General features: G+C 39.2%; 1 pseudogene; it reads left to right on the top strand.

Annotated features, from left to right (window-relative positions):
- Nucleotides 1-10,641: 10,641 nt before the first annotated feature.
- LOC145284125 (5S ribosomal RNA) lies at nucleotides 10,642-10,759 on the top strand (annotated as a pseudogene).
- The last annotated feature ends 6,372 nt before the right edge of the window (nucleotides 10,760-17,131 follow it).

The following is a 17,131-nucleotide window of genomic DNA, read 5'->3' as shown; positions in this document are numbered from 1 at the left end:
GGAAAATTGCTGTTTTATAGGTTATAATATATTCCATCTAACAGTTATTGTTTGCAAGTTTTCCATCTTGAAGCAGTAATTTTTAGCTCCTTCTTCCGTGGCTTCATGCCTTGTCTGGAGCGATTTCCATAAATAAAGAAAATCACTTAGTGAACGAATGAACAAGAAAATGTGAATAAAAGATAAGCGGATCACGTTCGGTTCGATGAAGGCAGTCGACATCGATAGGCAGTTTAGATTGTGTCCAATGTTCCATCAAAATCTGTGCCAGAGAAATTTGTTTAGAGAGAGAACAGAGTAAAACGTTTTTTAGAAGAAGAAAAAGTCTGGTGTCGACGTCGATTAGTCTTAGGCGTCTATTTAATTCTTCAATGTAAAAAGTTTTTGAATTGTTCCGTCCCATAAAGACAACGTGCTCCGTTGCCTAGAGTGTGTTTGAAGTCCTACGACGGAAAGTTTAAGCACCTCTCTAAAATCAAAACTCTGAAGACAGTTTATCATTAAATCAACAGATTTATTGAAATTGAAGAAAGTAAAAACTGAAACTAGAAAGAAAGAATAAAATAGAATTAGCGTGAAGCTTGGGGTGGAAGGGAAATGCAGTAAATGCTTAAAAATACGGCAGAATTGAATAAGTCCAGAGAAAAAAAATTCCAACGAAATAGAAAAGTAAGAAAAGAAACCAAAGTTTCAATAAGAAAATGAAAGAAAGGAAAAATTGCAGGGCAGGTCTGACGTCAAAGAAAGAAATGTCGAGCAATAGCGGCTAAGCACTCGTGCTGGTCACCCCATAGACAAGAAAAAGGAAAGCACCGGTGTCAGCCGTGAAGGGTCACAAGTTGTCCCCTCCAAAGAAAGGGAAAGGTAAAGGGCAGTAAAAAGAAGGAATGTGAGTCACGAAACTCCCGCCTGACGTCTGACACGTCACTGAACCTGTGATGAGAAAGGCCTGTAATGGTACGGATCCGACTATGATCGATGTTAGAGTATGAAAAGAACATTTATTATAATGGGTCTAAGTGCAGTCTTTCCTGGACACTTTACCTCCATTTTACTGATAAGCTTGCCCGCACCAGGGAAAACACGTGTGACAACTCCTAAAGGCCATGAACCTCTTTCTGTTTGATTATCTTTCGGCAGCACTATGTCCTCTTCTTTGATATTAAATTCTTTTGATTTCCATTTCGTCCGTGTTTGGAGTGAAACTATGAAAGGCTTTCTGCCAGTTTCCCCAGAATGTCTCTGCCAGATGTTGGATGAATTTCCATTGACTTTTTATAATATCTCTTGGCCCAAGTTCAAGTCCATGGATGAAATGTCCTCCTAGTTTTTGATGTAGGAGGATGGCAGGAGTGAGTATGCAAGGGTCATTTGGGCCTGGCGTTGATGATAGAGGTAACATCTGCTAGAAAGGTAATTAGCAGTTCATGAGTCAACCTCTACTTGTGTTCCAGCAACATGGAGTCCAAAATTTTCTTCGTCATACCAATTATCCTTTCCTAGGCCATGTGGGGAGTATGGGGGGGGGTTGAACAACCAGGTGTAGCCTTGCTCTCCCAAATACCCCTGGATGGTATGAAACTCTAGGTTTGATTCTATACCTATCTCTCTGCAGGCTTCTATGAAGTTGGTACCGTGATCAGGGCGTATGTTCTTAGTTGATCCCCTGATAGAGAAAAACGCCTGAGTTCATTTATGAAACTCGAGGTGTTCAATGATTCGATGACTTCGATATGGACAACTCTGGAACCCATGCATATGAACATCATTGCCCAACGTCTGCTGTTGGCAAAGCCGCCCCTTGTTCGGCGTGCAGAAATTATCCAAGGTCCGAAAACGTCTAGGTCGATGCTAGTAAAAAGTGGATTAATGAGGAGGCAATCGGCAGAAAGATCAGCTATCTTCTGGGTTTGGGTAGGGCTCCCAAGTTTTCGGCATATAACGCAATGGCTGATTGATTTGCTCACGCACCTCTTGGCATCGACAACCCAAACTCCGGCTGCGCAAATGCACCCCCTCGGTAAAGAGACGCCCTTGGTGTTTAATCTGCGTATGGTAGTGTCGCACAAGCAGCAACCCCACATAGTGTTTCACAGGAAGGATGATAGGATACTTTTGATTTGAAGGGATTTCTGCCATTGTTAAGCAGCCTCCAACTCGCAGTAGGCCACAGTCATCAAAGAAAGGGCTGAGGCTTTTGAGGGGACTGTCCTTGGTTAGTTCTTTCTTGTCTCTTATTCGTGTTAGATCTAAGTAAAAACGTCCTCCTGGACGACTTGGATGTTCTTTGCCTGCAGAAGCCAATCACCAGTACTTGCTTATTGGCAATGGTGTCACTTGGTGCATTTTCTGCTGTATCTCGCGCTCGATTAAACGTATGGACGATGTGGATGAGGTTGGGCGACTGCTTTAAATGGCAAAACTTGCGTATGCGTAACACACGGTTACTTACATATACGTGAAAGCGTCTGGTCTCATTATAAATGTATCCGAGGCCCACCCTACTATCTGTATAATAGACAGTAGTGTCAAACTGAAAGTCTATCTCAGAGGAGATCAGTTCGCATAGCTCAGCTGCCACGACAGACGTACAAAGTTCCATCTTTGGTATGGAGCATTCTGAACGAGGAGCAAGCTTTGCCTTTCCCATGATGAAGCTAGTCTTGGTGTTACCTTCAAAGTCGATGGTCTTAAGGTAGGCAACTGCTGCTATAGCTTTCGTGGACGCATCAGAAAAAATGTGCAGCTCCCTACACGCTGCTTTGGACGGCGGTGTTGCTTGAAAAACTTAAGGATGAAACCATCATTAAGAGCTCTCAAAGAGTCTCTCCACAATGACCGGGGTTCTTACATTTCCTGGTAGAGGGAAGTCCCATTCAGTGTTCCGGACTGTCAACTCCCTTAGAATAAATTTACTCTGGATGGTGACAGGGGCGACAAACCCCAGAGGATCGTATAAACAATTGAGTGTTGACAGGGCACCTTTGAGTGTGAAGGGTCTTTCCATCACAGGCACTTTGAATGTAAACATGTCCTTCTCGATGTTCCGCTCAAGACCAAGACTGAATTGTTTTGCCAGTTCATCTGCACCTAAATCGAGATTCTTCAAGTTATTTGCGTGGTCCGTGCGTCGGAAAGCGGCCATGGCATTTCTAGTGTTGGAGGCGATCTTGAGTAGCCTCAAGTTGGATTGTGCTAAGATATCTCGTGTTTTTTTTTAGTAAAGAGATAGCCTCTTCCTCGGTGGAGAAGCATTTCAAGCAATCCTTCTACCGCTCCAAAAGATATATCATTACTGATGCAATTCTCTCTCTGTATAAAAGCCAAGTACTACATCGAAGGATGGATACTGTTGCCACATCTGCGCTGGACCTGTTAAACAGAGCCTATCCTGCCTTGACAAAGTACAAAATAGACTTCGTGGCTTAGTAGGGGATGCCCTTTCTCTTCCCTGCAACCTCTCTCCTACAGAAGAGACGTTGCGAACCTCTCTTTGTTTTATTGTTATTTCCATGGCAAGTGCTCGTCCGAGCTTCAATCTCTGCCCCCCTCCCCAATCTTTCACGAAAAACACCCGTCTCGCTGAAACCACTGTCAGTAATTTTCACCACTCTTTATCTGTGCCTAAATCAAAGCATAGATTCCATGAACAAAGCTTCTTTCTTAGCAGTGCACGCCCGTGGAACTCTCTTCCGTTTGCCCGTTTTCCACCTGACTACAACTTGGATGTCTTCAAGTCCAACATAAACAAATTCCTGATGAATCGCCCCCTTAAGTGAGACACTTTATCAAATATCCAACACTATCCTATGAATTACTGTACACGCAATAATCCTTATCACAGAGTGGCTTCCGGGTCTTGATAAGTGGTGATCTCCATGTAAAAAAAATCGTCAATGTAAAAGTTGCGGTTAACTAGCTGCTCTACTGATGGGTCGTAATTAGACTGGTCCTTCTAAGGCAGTAAATAGCTATGGCTTAGGATGGGCTGTTTTCAAAGACATATACTTTCTTCCAGTATTCCGTGATCTTCTTGTTGGGGTCATTATCTTGGTACCAGAGAAATCTAAAGTAGTTTCACCAGGAACCAATGGAACATCTGTTCAATATTTGCCATGATCGCAAATGACTCCATCCGGAAACGACTGAGAACTCTAATCGATGTGTCGTTGAGATTGGGTCCGCTGACCAACACGTCATTGAAGGATATTCCATTGTGTTTGGCACTAGAATCGAAAACCGCTCGAATTTTCTGATCTTGTTTTGTGTGATACACGCCAAAAATATGCAGATACCAGCATTCTTCTCCAACCTTAGGCAAAGGGGCCTTCTCGGTGTGGCAATTTTCTAACAGCTTCTCCATGAAGGAGGAGAAGTGTCTGCGTGTATCAGGTCTTATTTCGAGGTAACGGATCAGCGCAGTAAACCATCTTTCGGCTAGTATCCTGTTCTGTGGAAGGCGGCATCTCGGGGTCTTGAAAGGCAATAGAGTGACCCAATTGTGGCTGCTGTCCCTTTCGACTTGTTGTTCTATGATGTTAAGAAAGGCAGTATCCTCGATGGAAGGAGCTATCTTTTCGTCGTTCCTGGTCCATTGGAAAACATTGTGACACAAGTGTCCTTTTTGTTGTGGGAAGACTTATAACTCCAATCTTCCTTGTAGACTTTCTTAAATTGAAGTGTGTTCGGGCAGGGTTCGAAAAGTGTGGGTCGTCCTCCTTCACCGATGAAGGGGTGAAGGGTACTTATTGTAGTAGGGTTGTGAGTCCTTCCTAAACAAACGTTACCCACTACGACTCAACCAAGATCCAATTTCTGTGCGTAAGGTGCATCGTGGAAGCCATTGATTTGCTTACAAACCTTGTGCACCTTTATGATCGCACCCTAAGAGAAGTATTATTGGAGTCTTTGAAGAAGGGATGAGTTGGGCTATTCTTCTTAGGTGTGAGTGATGAAGGGCAGTCTTAGGAGTAGAAAAATTAGCTCTGTCATCTGGTATTTCATCACATTCGATAAGGTCAGAGAGTGGGAGGCTTACTTGTCTGTCGACAGATCTCACTTGGAACCCGCTCGCCCTCCTTCCAGTCGTCTCCAGCACATGTTTTCAAGGATTATGGAAGGTTAGGGATGTTCTCTTGGAATGTTTCAAAAATGTCTGAACGCACCAGGGACCTGTTGCTCTGTTCGTCTAGATTGGCGTACATCTTTTTTTATTTGTTTGGCCTTCCCGTCGGATGAACATAGACAGGACTGATTTTAGAGTATGATCTTCCTGAAAGGTCACCATCACAAATCTGAGTGCACTGCTGTGATAACATCTCGGTGTGCGGCTGGGGGTTCTCCCCTCCGTGCTTCTTATCAGACTCTTGTCTTGTAGTCCAAGGTGATGGCCTTGGGTGAAGAGGGGTGGTGTGCTCCTGGCTGTTGTCCACATTACATGTTGTCTCTGTCCTACAGTGTTTTGCTTTGTGTCCTGTGGACAGACAGAATTTGAAGCAGACTCCTCTGTTCTGGACGAAAGCTTCTCGATCCTTCAAATACTTCTCCCTGAAAGCACAGAATTCCAATAGAGAATAAGGGCTCTGTGTAGAGAGCAGAAGCGAATAAAGTATTTTTGGTCATTTTGGCGTTTGTGATCGGATGGCGTAGGGGAGACCTTGGTATTATTTTGATACCGCTCTCATCCCGTTTCCATTGAAAGGGAGTCGGCTTGAAGCTAGGGTCATTTCTGATCTTAGCCTGCTGCTTGATAAACCTTACGAAGATTTGAAAAAGAGAGAAGGAAACCTAGTGTTTGTCTTTATATTTGGATTCAACGGACAGACATTTTTCCTGTGGTGATGAAGGTTGCTTGGTTACCAAAGGTTGGAGTCCTCGAGCAGAATCCAGGATGGCTAGGCCACAAGAGTTCCTATCTTCTCTAGCTGACTGGAGCTCCAAAAGCAAATCTCCATATTCTCTTAATCTGGATTCGTCAGCCTGAGAAAGTTTTCCACAAGTTCAAGAAGTGTCTCGTTAATGATCTCGGGAGTACCATAAAACTCCTCGAATCGTTCTCATATTTTTGATAAGCCGGTTTGTTTATGTGCACCTCCCTTATTCTCTTAGCGTAGGTGCTGGACTCTTTGCCAACCTATTTTTTTTAATTAAATTTTCACCCCAAACAAAGTGCCACTTTGAAGTAGGGGGCTACTACCGGGTACATAATTTGCGGGGGCATTATGAAGGGAGATGAGTAGAAAGATGTTTGTTCACATTACACTTGAACTTCTGCATATCAGTACAGTTGGGAAAGCAGTATCCCGGAAGGGAGTTCCAAAGACTTGCAATTCTGGGAAAAAACTATTTGAGTAAAAGGCTTTCTTACACCTAGGGATCTCTACTGTAAAGGGGTGGGACTTAGTTGCTTGTTGGGTTGTCAGGGGTAGTCACGTCGAGGAGGTACAAGTGCTTGCAGTTCGTCAGAGCATTCGCCATTAAAGTATTTGTAGAACAGGCAGAGGAATGCAACATTTCGTCGATGGGGCAGAGGCTGAAAGTCAATCTCTTCGTTGGTAATGAGACTAAGTTCCGCGATAATGTGTCAAAATGATTGTCTCCACACTCGGCGGTTTATCACTATACTGAATCAACCCAGTAGTGAGGAGCTCGCGTCGAGTGAAAAGCTTCACTAGAATACTGGCAAGTTGGTCTCCGCGTTCGAGGCGACCATAGAGGTGTCCTTGACCAATTTCTTCATTAAGAGGTGGGTGGGTCCAGTCATCTTTTGTTTCGGTTGATTTGCCTAGTCGGCTAAGTATACTCTGACCCTTATGTTAGGGCCAGCAGGAATACAATCGAAGGGAGATAAAAACTGAAAACAGAAAGAAAAAATAAGACAGAATTAGCATGAAGCTTGAGATGGAAGGAAATGCAGTAAATGATTAAAAATACGACAGAACTGAATAAGTCCAGAGAACAAAATACCAACAAAATAGAAAAGTGAGAAAAGAAATCAAAGTCTACATGAGAAAACGAAAGAAATGAAAGACTTACTGTGAAGGTCTGACGCCAAGGAAAGAAATGTCGCGGCAGTAGCTGCTGCTGCCATCGCGCACAGAAATCACTTTTTCCATAGCTACCAACGTAATAGATGCACTGAGACTAAAACTGCTTTCAGGAACGCCAGCAACCACTGTAAAAGAGTAATAAAAAATGCTAGAGAGCTATATGCCCAGTCTGTTAAATCCGAAGTAGCTGACCAGCGGCTTGGTTCCCACCAGTTTTGGCAAATAACAAATAGGATCCTGAACAGAAGTGTGCGTTCTATCCCAACTATTATCAACGGACCAGAGGTCATCTCCTCAGCTTCAGACAAGGCTAAACTATTTGCAAAGAACTTTGCAGCTAATTCTACCCTATGCGACGAAGGCCATCAACTCCCCATATTTCCTCCTATAACACAGAACACGCTAGGTAACATACAAATATCAGTGCATGAGGTCGCCAAGCTAATAAAAAACCTAGATTCCAGTAAAGCTACTAGACCTGACGGCATCCCAATTATAGTGTTAAAAAAGCTTCAACCAGAACTTGCTCACATACTTACGAAACTGTTTAAACGTTGCCTTAAGGATAGGTGCTTTCCAACACCCTGAAAGACCTCACCAGTATGCCCTGTATTTAAGAATTCAGGTGATAAGTCATCTCTCTCTCAGTACCGACCAATAAGTCTCCTGTGTGCCATGAGTAAGTTGCTGGAATTCATATTAAATAGAGAAATAGTCAACCACCTCAGCAGAAATAACCTTCTTAGTGACACGCAATATGGTTTCCGTTCTGCAAGATCTACCACAGATGTGCTAACGGTTATATCTCATAGGATTAGTGAATTTCTTGACAAATCAAAGACCTTCGACAAGGTATGGCATAAGGGTCTACTTTACAAGATTTCCAGCTACGGTATAACTGGAAATATTTTTTCTATCATTAAATAATTTCTCTCTGATAGGTTCATAAGAGTAGTGGTTGATGGACAAAAAACTGAGGCATGCAGTATTAATGTTGGAGTCCCTCAAGGGTCCATTCTGGGCCCAACTCTCTTCCTGATCTACATCAATGATCTCCCTAAACACATACTTAAATCATTCGTACTACCAACTACGGCAACACACCAAAGACTGTAAATGACAAAGCTCTCTCTGATTCTCTCTCCTCTGATCTCGAACGAGTGGTTCAGTGGGGGAAGACGTGGCTGGTTACTTTTAATGCATCTAAAACCAAACTCCCATCTTTACATCATCAACCCTCTGATCCCCATCTGGCATCAATTGAAATGGATCATTCTCGTCTAGGAGAAGCCCCATGTTTTGACAAGCTTCTGGGCTTGAGCTTCACCCCTGATCTGAAATGGAACATGTACATCAAGTCTGTTGCCAAGGTCGCTGGAAAGATGGTGGGATCCTTCTACTGCTCCAGAAGATATATCACTACTGATGCAATTCTCTATCTATATAAAAGCCAAGTACGTCCAAGGATGGAATACTGCTGCCATATCTGGGCAGGAGCTGCTAAAAACAGCCTATCCTACCTTGACAGAGTTCAAAATAGACTTCGTGGCTTAGTGGGGGATGCCCTTTTCTCTTCCCTGCAACCTCTCTCCCACAGAAGAGACGTTGCAAGCCTATCTTTGTTTTATCGTTATTTCCATGGCAGGTGCTCGTCTGAACTCCAATCTGTGGTCCCCCCATCGCCAATCTTTTACGAAAAACACCCGTCTAGCTGAATCCACTGTCGCCTGTGGAACTCTGTTCCGTCTGTCTGTTTCCCTCCTGACTACAACTTGGATGTCTTCGTCCAACGTAAACAAATTCCTGATGAACCGCCCCCTTAAGTAGACACTTTAAATATCCACACTAACGTACTGTACTTACAATAACCCTTATCCCTGAGTGGCTTCCCGGCCTTGATAAGTGGTAACCACCTTGTAAAAAAAACAAAACAGTAGCAGCTAAGTCCTCATGGCGGTTACCCCATAGAAAGGGAATAGGAAAGCACCAGTGTCAGCGGTGAAGGCACACAAGTTGTCCCCTCTAAAGAAAGGGAACGGCGAGGGGCAGTAAAAGAAGTACCGTGAGTTACGACAACATTAAATAGAAGGACTATGAGTCGCGACACGAATTGTCTTTAACAGAATAAGTTCAGAATTACAGTCACACTTTTATGGGTGATTCATATTTCCGAAAACATGTAAGGTATTTCCATGGATGTTTTATTAAACCGAACGAATCAATGATTAATGTTAATTAATTATTGATATTAAGGAGTCACTCAATGTTTATCTCACTTCCACAGCAGTAAGATGTGACACAAGTGTCAGGAAAGTGAAATTTGAAAAGTCGGCGCCCTAGAAGAAAGCAAAAAAAACAAAAATGCATAAAAAAGAAGAAAAACGATTGCTTCAGCAATCTCATCTGCATTTACTGGTTGGGGTTGGAGTGCTTCAGACGATTAACAATAATCTAACCTCTTCTTAAAGTGTGATGAGGCAAAATCTTGGAGGCTAGACATCCTTGTGTAACAGAGTGCGGACACGTATGTAAATGCATATGAAATGCGAAATGACGCCTCCGTAAGAACAAAGAAAAAGATTATAAAAAGAACGTGTGCAAGAGGCAGTGGAACACGGTTTGGAACACGTTCGAGAACACGTTCGAGATCACGTTCGAGATCACGTTAGAGACGTGAACGATGTTCGAGAGGACATGGGCCAGAAAGAAGGAGCATGATCACGTTTTATTCAGGAAAGTACCCTGAAGAAAAGAAAAAGTGAGTTCAGTTGGGTCAACTGTTATTGATCCAACTTGTCCTATTTAGGACAACGTTACACTAGAAAATCATACTTCTTGGATGGGCCTCTTAGAACTGCATAAAAACATACTTGAAGCAACAAAGAACTAGCTACCTCAAGAATGGCTTAAATTCAGTCGGCTTTGGGACCGAGGAACTTCCTCCGGCTGAAATTCCAAGTTTAACGTTGGAAAATATTAGCATTGTTCGGGTAAAGTTATCCACCAACGAGTGAATTGTACCATCAATCGCGACACTATCAAAGATTAATATACTTTTATGGCCAAAGCGAAATATACTATGATTTTTGTAGAACTAATCATTCAATAAGCAACAAAAACAGTAAGTAAAGATAAGCATATTAATGCAAACAGCGTATTTCCGTCAATCAGAAGCGCAGTAAATATACGCCTTCGCAACATGTAAAAACAGACGTTGTTATTTCTCACTTAATCATATTCTTTTAAAAATTGCCACAAGTGAGCATGGAACTAACTTTCTTCCGGGTTTGACTACAGCAAATTTGTGAAAATACATATTTACACTGGCTTCTACAAACATCAATGCAAAAATGCAGAACATCTCTTATCCATAGCAATTAATTTGAGACACAATTGCTACTAGCCTCGACACACGACATTCTCGACTTTTGAACTGGGATCAAAGTAGAGCATTTTCTTTGTCCTAGAAAGAGATCTTTCTAGACTGAGTTAATTCTAATTTTCGATCCAATTCCGAGTGCTCGTTTTGGAATAGCTGATTTTTGACAGTATAAGAAAAAAAAAAAAAAAAACAACAACCCTCTGTTAAACTGCATGCGGCATAATTATGTTGACACATCGGTTCCCGTCAGATCACAAAAGTTAAGCAACGTTGAGCCTGGTCAGTACTAAAATGGGTGACCATTTGGAAATTCCAGGTGCTGTATGTGTTCTTCGTTATCTTGGAAATATTTTTCAGTCAGTCTTTGGCCTCTCCGTGGCACTGGACCCAAGCAGTGCCGATTCAAGAGCGGTGTCGTTGAGCAACCCTTGCCTCAGAACTGCACGCGCAGTTACACTTACAAGGGGTGACCATTGTCGCTTGAGACTGACCGGAGACATCGTTTAACTGTATCTCGAGGGAAGGCAGGTAAATGAAAATAGAACAGTCAAAACCAATCAAACGAAAAAATAATAGTCCATAGAATTCTAAACTGTTTAAAGTGTCACATACCGATATGATCTTTTATTTTTTGCTGAACATTTCCGCTATGTTTAATTTATGTCTAACATAATTTAAACGTTCGTGTGCGAATTTTCGGATTTCAAATAAAGTGGACTATTTTTTGGAGTATACTTCTTGGATAACCTTAACTTAGCTGAACGTCTGTGTGTGTGTCTGGTCACGAATAGGCTCCTATATGGTTAACTATTATAGAAAACTGATCACATATAATGATAGAAGATGTATCGAAACACAGGAATGGGTATGTTTGATCTGGAATAATGATGATTCATTAAAATTGTGGGGTCTGCGTACGCGCGTGGTCCACAAAATATGGAAATAAAAAATTTAAAAATTAAAAACAAAGGTTTACAAGTGTTTTTGATATAGATGCACATAACAATACTTTGATAAGCATGTTTTAACTTCAATAGAGATGGTATAATAAAATTGTGGGGTCTGCATTCGCGCCTGGCCCCCATAGAATGGAAATAGGCACAAACTTTAATAAAGACTTTTCATATCTATCTGCGTAAGTATACTTTGATAATTATGTTTCAGTTTGAAGAAATATGGTATAATAAAATTATGGGGTGTTCGTTCGCGCCTGACCTCCATAGAATGGGAATATGTCACAAAGATTAACAAGGTTTTTTAATATAAATCCACAGAATATTGTGATAAGTGTTTCAGTGTGAACAGGTATAGTATAATAAATTATGGTGTTTATCTATTTTATTTTTACTTTCATCATATTTTGCTTTGGTTTTGATACCCCCAAATTCGAAACTATTTCTTTACAGCCCTTCCTTTTCATAACCTATCATACTTTCATAAATCAGAGTCCATTTTCTGGAGACAGTTTTTGAACCCAGTCAACGACGGGTACTTTCGCTAGTATATATATATATATATATATATATATATATATATATATATATATATATATATGCAGAAATTTACTGGTTAGTATCTGGGGGCGCGTTTAATTCACTGAGAAAGATGCGACCCCAGTCTTCATTAAGACATGCATCTAGAAGGAAAATTCTGATTTAAAACCTGACTTGATTAAAAAAAATCTAAACTAGAATCAGAAGACCATACCTTCATGTGCTTTATACTAATCTTGCAATATAGCGTTAGCTACTTATATTTTCTATAATCTTCTCCCTCGTTAGATCACCAAAGTTGTTGAGCCCAGTCAGTAGCAGATGGGTGACCAATTTGGGAATTCCAGGCGATGTATGTAGGAAGACGTCGACACCTTCTTGCAAGAGTTGCAAACACCAACAGGGATATACATACGGCTGGGGATCGTTTGTGGATTTCATACTCTCATGAAACTTCCTTCTTTGGAGGAAGCCGATTAAACCCGCATAGGGTAAGTGCCATTTCCATTTCCACTCCAATGGATTTTGGATCAAAAATCGAATAAGTATTTTAGACATAAGATTCAGTAGCATTATTATGCGAGATAATCTTCATAAGAGTCCGAGGAACCTCTACTAGGTAATGTTTTTTGTTTATATACCCGATCAGAGTAGCTCCTTGCCGTAGGGGTGGGCAGATATTTTCCACCTGTTGTCTAATTGCGTCACACCTTAAAGTGGTGGGAGACAAGTAAATGCCAACTTTTCATTTCTTCTACGCGTAACATTCATAAAATGTAAGAAGTAAGAAAATCAAGAAAAAACGATTCGTGCACCGGTTGAACTATTTTTAGGTCAATCACTTTTTATGAGGAAGGTGGCAGGAAGAAACTCGCCCTTCCTCTCTTCATCTTACCATGACATATTACCACCACATCAACAACTCCGCCCGCGTGTTCTAGATATGCCAGTCTGTCTGTCTGTCTGTTAACATGTCTCTCTTTCTGTCCGTCCGTCTGTCTGTCTGTTCTCCTCCTTTTCTCGGTACCTTATTTAAACCTTTTAAGCATTTGTAACTCTGCACCTCAATCAACTGAATCTCGTTTTACATATTCCCTCGGGATGAGGTCGGAAGTGGGGGAGAGAATAGGGTCTCATTTCCTCTTTAAAGTTTTTTTTTTTTTTTTTTTTTTTTTACCGAAAGCAGTAAAATAATATAAGCGCTTTTTATTTCTTTCTCCACTTTTACTCTTTTTACCCCCACCACAGACACTCTGTAGAAACACACACACACACACACACACACACACACACACACACACACACACACACACACACACACACACACACACACACACACACACACACACAAGGGAGATGGAGAGAGAAATGGTAGTAACGGTTGAGTCGTTAAAAAGAAACATTTTCCGTAAAAAAAAAAAATATATTGATCATACTGATCTTCAGTAGAAAGTGGCAGAGGCACCAGGTGCCAAAAAAAAAAAAAAAAAAAAGAAAAGAAAGTAAGAAAGAAAGAAAAAAGCTATTGTTACCCTTTTCTTTCTCTTTACTCCTCCTCTTCTAGTGCCACCCCCCATCATCATAAACCTCACTATCATTATCGTGATCATAACTAGTAGCAGTAAAGAATTCTTTGCACCCATTGACTTATTATATGTCTAATCAATATGTACAAGTTTCTATTTTTCATTGTTGCTCATTTTTTTGTGTCTTGTCTTCCTTTCCCTACTGTTGCTACTATTAATACTATTTATAATGATAATAACTCTAATATATATATATATATATATATATATATATATATATATATATATATATATATATATATATATATATATATATATATATATATTAGTATTGGGTGGGACGATAATCAGAATCGGAATCGGGAATCGGAAAAATCAGAACTTTTTGATGTATCGGAATTGGAAAAAATTGTGCCTATTTTCCTATGCCCCCCCCCCTCAAAAATACAAACTCTTTATTGTCTTTTTTATTTGATTTAGTTTAAAACAAAATCTTCATCGTTGGTAAAAATGATAAAATAATAAATATTTATTGATTTTAAATTACCAATAAAACTAAAATCTATAGATCACCCTAACAAGTGTATTTTTACGTCTGATAAAATATATGCACATTTAACACGTGTTTTTAAAGTAATCCGGAAAAACAACTCTATAGTTAAATATTTAGAGATTTATAAAGAATCAGAATCAGAATCGGTAATTGTATCGAAATCAGAAATTTAGTACGGAATTAGTAATTGTATAGGAATCCAGAAAATATTGAAATCGTCCTATTACTAGTATATATATATATATATATATATATATATATATATATATATATATATATATATATATATATATATATATATATATGGTAAACATGGTCTACGTTCGATTCCTAGAAACAGTCAAGCTACGCTGATGAGAGGTAGTTACCTTGAAACACGCGTGTACGTAGATTACTTCTTTGAAAATAATATATATATATATATATATATATATATATATATGTATGTATGTATGTATGATGAATCCAATATATTTCCATTGAAAAGCATCGAAGAAATATAGGATATATAGGAAATTATTTTTGAAACCTAATTTGATGCTAAAAGATTTTTGGTCTAATAAATAAAAACAATATAAATCACATATTTCGGTCAACTCCGGCCTTCATCAGTGAGTTATAGACATTGGTGTTATTTCTTCTATGTCGAGATAGAACGACTAATGCAGAAGATAGTCGACCTCTCCTGATGTCAAACGGGGGAAGATTATTAATGTTTTAATTTTGTGTAGAGAAAACATTAGTGACGTGTGTATAAGGAACAAACCCAACATTTCTACATGGAAAAGCACAATAGAATTGAAAATGCAGTAAACTATTTTTAAACCAAATTTGATGCTTAAAGATTTATTAATTGTGTTTTCAATAAATGAAATCTATATAAATCTAATATGTCGTTCAACGCGGCCATTTCTAGATGAGTTATAGACGGAAAATATTAGAGTGTTAAGAAAGTCAAGAACGAAGTGACTGAATTGAATTGAATTTAATTTTTTATTTTTATAGTAAATCTTACTTGTTTAATCACCACGTCCACATGATGATCTAATATGTCTAACCGTGTTCTGTAATATTTTGGTGGACGTTTGGAACTTTCTAAACTCATGTGGAAATTTGGTTTCTCATGGAAAATAATTAATATAAAACAATTTATTAAAACTAATTTAACACAGTAAATAAATTGTGTGCATACATACATACATACATACATACATACATGCATTCATTCATATATATATTAGGATAGGTTGATTGTTCACTTTTCTTTAAATATTATATAATCGCACTTACCGAAAGTTTTTATAGACCTATTAAGTTTGTATAGACCAATGCAAAAATTAGATCAAATACTTCAACGGTTTTTTGAGCGCTTGATATCAAATATCGTAGTTTCTATATCGAAAACTCCTCATTTTTGCAAGATTTGCTGGAATATTAGTGCGAAAAACAAATAATATTAGTATTTAAAATAAGAAAATATTCTTTTATTTTCTAAAAAAATATGATATTAATTAAAGAAATCTTTAAATGTAAAATCTGCATCCTCTATTATCAGTATCTTTGCCCCCGTTTCAGTATTTGCATTAGAAAACTACTTTTTAACGTTATGAATTTAACAGCAGTATTTGAATACGTTAAACATTCTACACCCCTAATTGATGTATGCCCTTAATGAATAAATGAATAAATCTCCGTATATTAATATATAGCTTTATATCGTCATTTTCTTTCTTTATTGATTATATATATATATATATATATATATATTTGGTTTTAAACCTTGTATTTATATACACATTCTGACTACACATATGTAGACACGGTTCAGGGCTAGCTAGAAAACAACCGAACGCATCCAGATATATGTTTAATGTGCAAGAAATAAAATGAAAGATCAATTGTTTAAAGAGGTATCACGTGATTAGAATCACGGGATTCATTAGAATACAGTTTTAGGAAAATGTATCTGCCGGATTTCTGAGTTTTACTTAAATAGTATTACATCTGATAAATCCATAGTCATGAGTAGTCATTTTTTTCAGTAAATTTTCATGCTATGATTTTTTTTTTTTTACATAAAACGGAATTCAAATCGCTTCTATCGATTACCAATTCCATTTAGTCGGTAGCATACACTGTGCGAGATTCCAAATTTTCTTACAAACTAGCCTGGGTGCCCGGCGTTGCCCAGGTGTCTGAAGGTGTGTGTTGAGCAAAAAAAAAAAAAAAAAAAAATTGTGGTGGGCAGGCAGGCTCGAACCCCTACCGCGAAGGAGAAAAGAATGTGAAAAAAATATGCGATGTCTTTGCTGTTGCGTCCATCGCCAAACCGGAAGTAGCGAAAGTTTAAATTTAGGCTAGTCAATCAAAAGTAGCTGACTTTTGAAAATATCGGTGAAAAAAGCAAACCCCTCCTTGTAGAACAGCGCCCAGTTCAGGGGGAAGGAATTAACATTTTTAGTCAACTTTTCAATATTTGTCATTCGAAGGGTCAAGCTAAAAACGATACCGATCTCGTAAAAATCTTTGTCGAAAGTTTTAAGCATACATGATATGATGATTGCAACGTCTTGTCAGACGAGTGCCACTCCCTCAGACATTTAATGTCCATGAGCCCAAAAATGACTTTTTTTTTGTCTTAGTCCTACTGGTGAATTCACACGCTCAAGCAGGCATGATACTGAAGACGGTCATTGAGATCAATTATTACATGTTTCCAGCATTTCAAGCCTCCATGCGTCATAACTTTTCCATCGCCACAGGACCATTTTTATAGACAAATGCCTGATGGAGTATCTATACACAGATGATGTTACAGAGTCTTAGCTTTGTATGACAGCTAAGTCTCTCTCTCGGTTCAAAATGTTGAGATCCAGCAACAAGCAAGAGCAAGATAGCCAGCAATAAGTTAAACTGCAGACCAGCTTAATGCGGGTACCGTCTCCCGCTTTATGTTTTTTTTTTAAATCAGAGATTTGCTTCTCCTAGAAAGGTTGCCTTCACCACGGCTTACGGGAGCCCTCTCCACCCCAACACACAAACTCACATGGTGCTAGTTGGCCGTTGACCCCGAAAAAGGGTTCATTCGCCCTTTGAAAGGTCTTGTTTTTAAAACTAGCACCATGTGA

Source organism: Euprymna scolopes, chromosome 8 (assembly GCF_053919585.1).
Source record: "Euprymna scolopes isolate OS-2025 chromosome 8, ASM5391958v1, whole genome shotgun sequence".
NCBI lineage: Eukaryota > Metazoa > Mollusca > Cephalopoda > Sepiida > Sepiolidae > Euprymna > Euprymna scolopes.
Note: the sequence above shows the minus strand (reverse complement) of the source record. Positions and strands in the feature narration are given on the sequence as shown.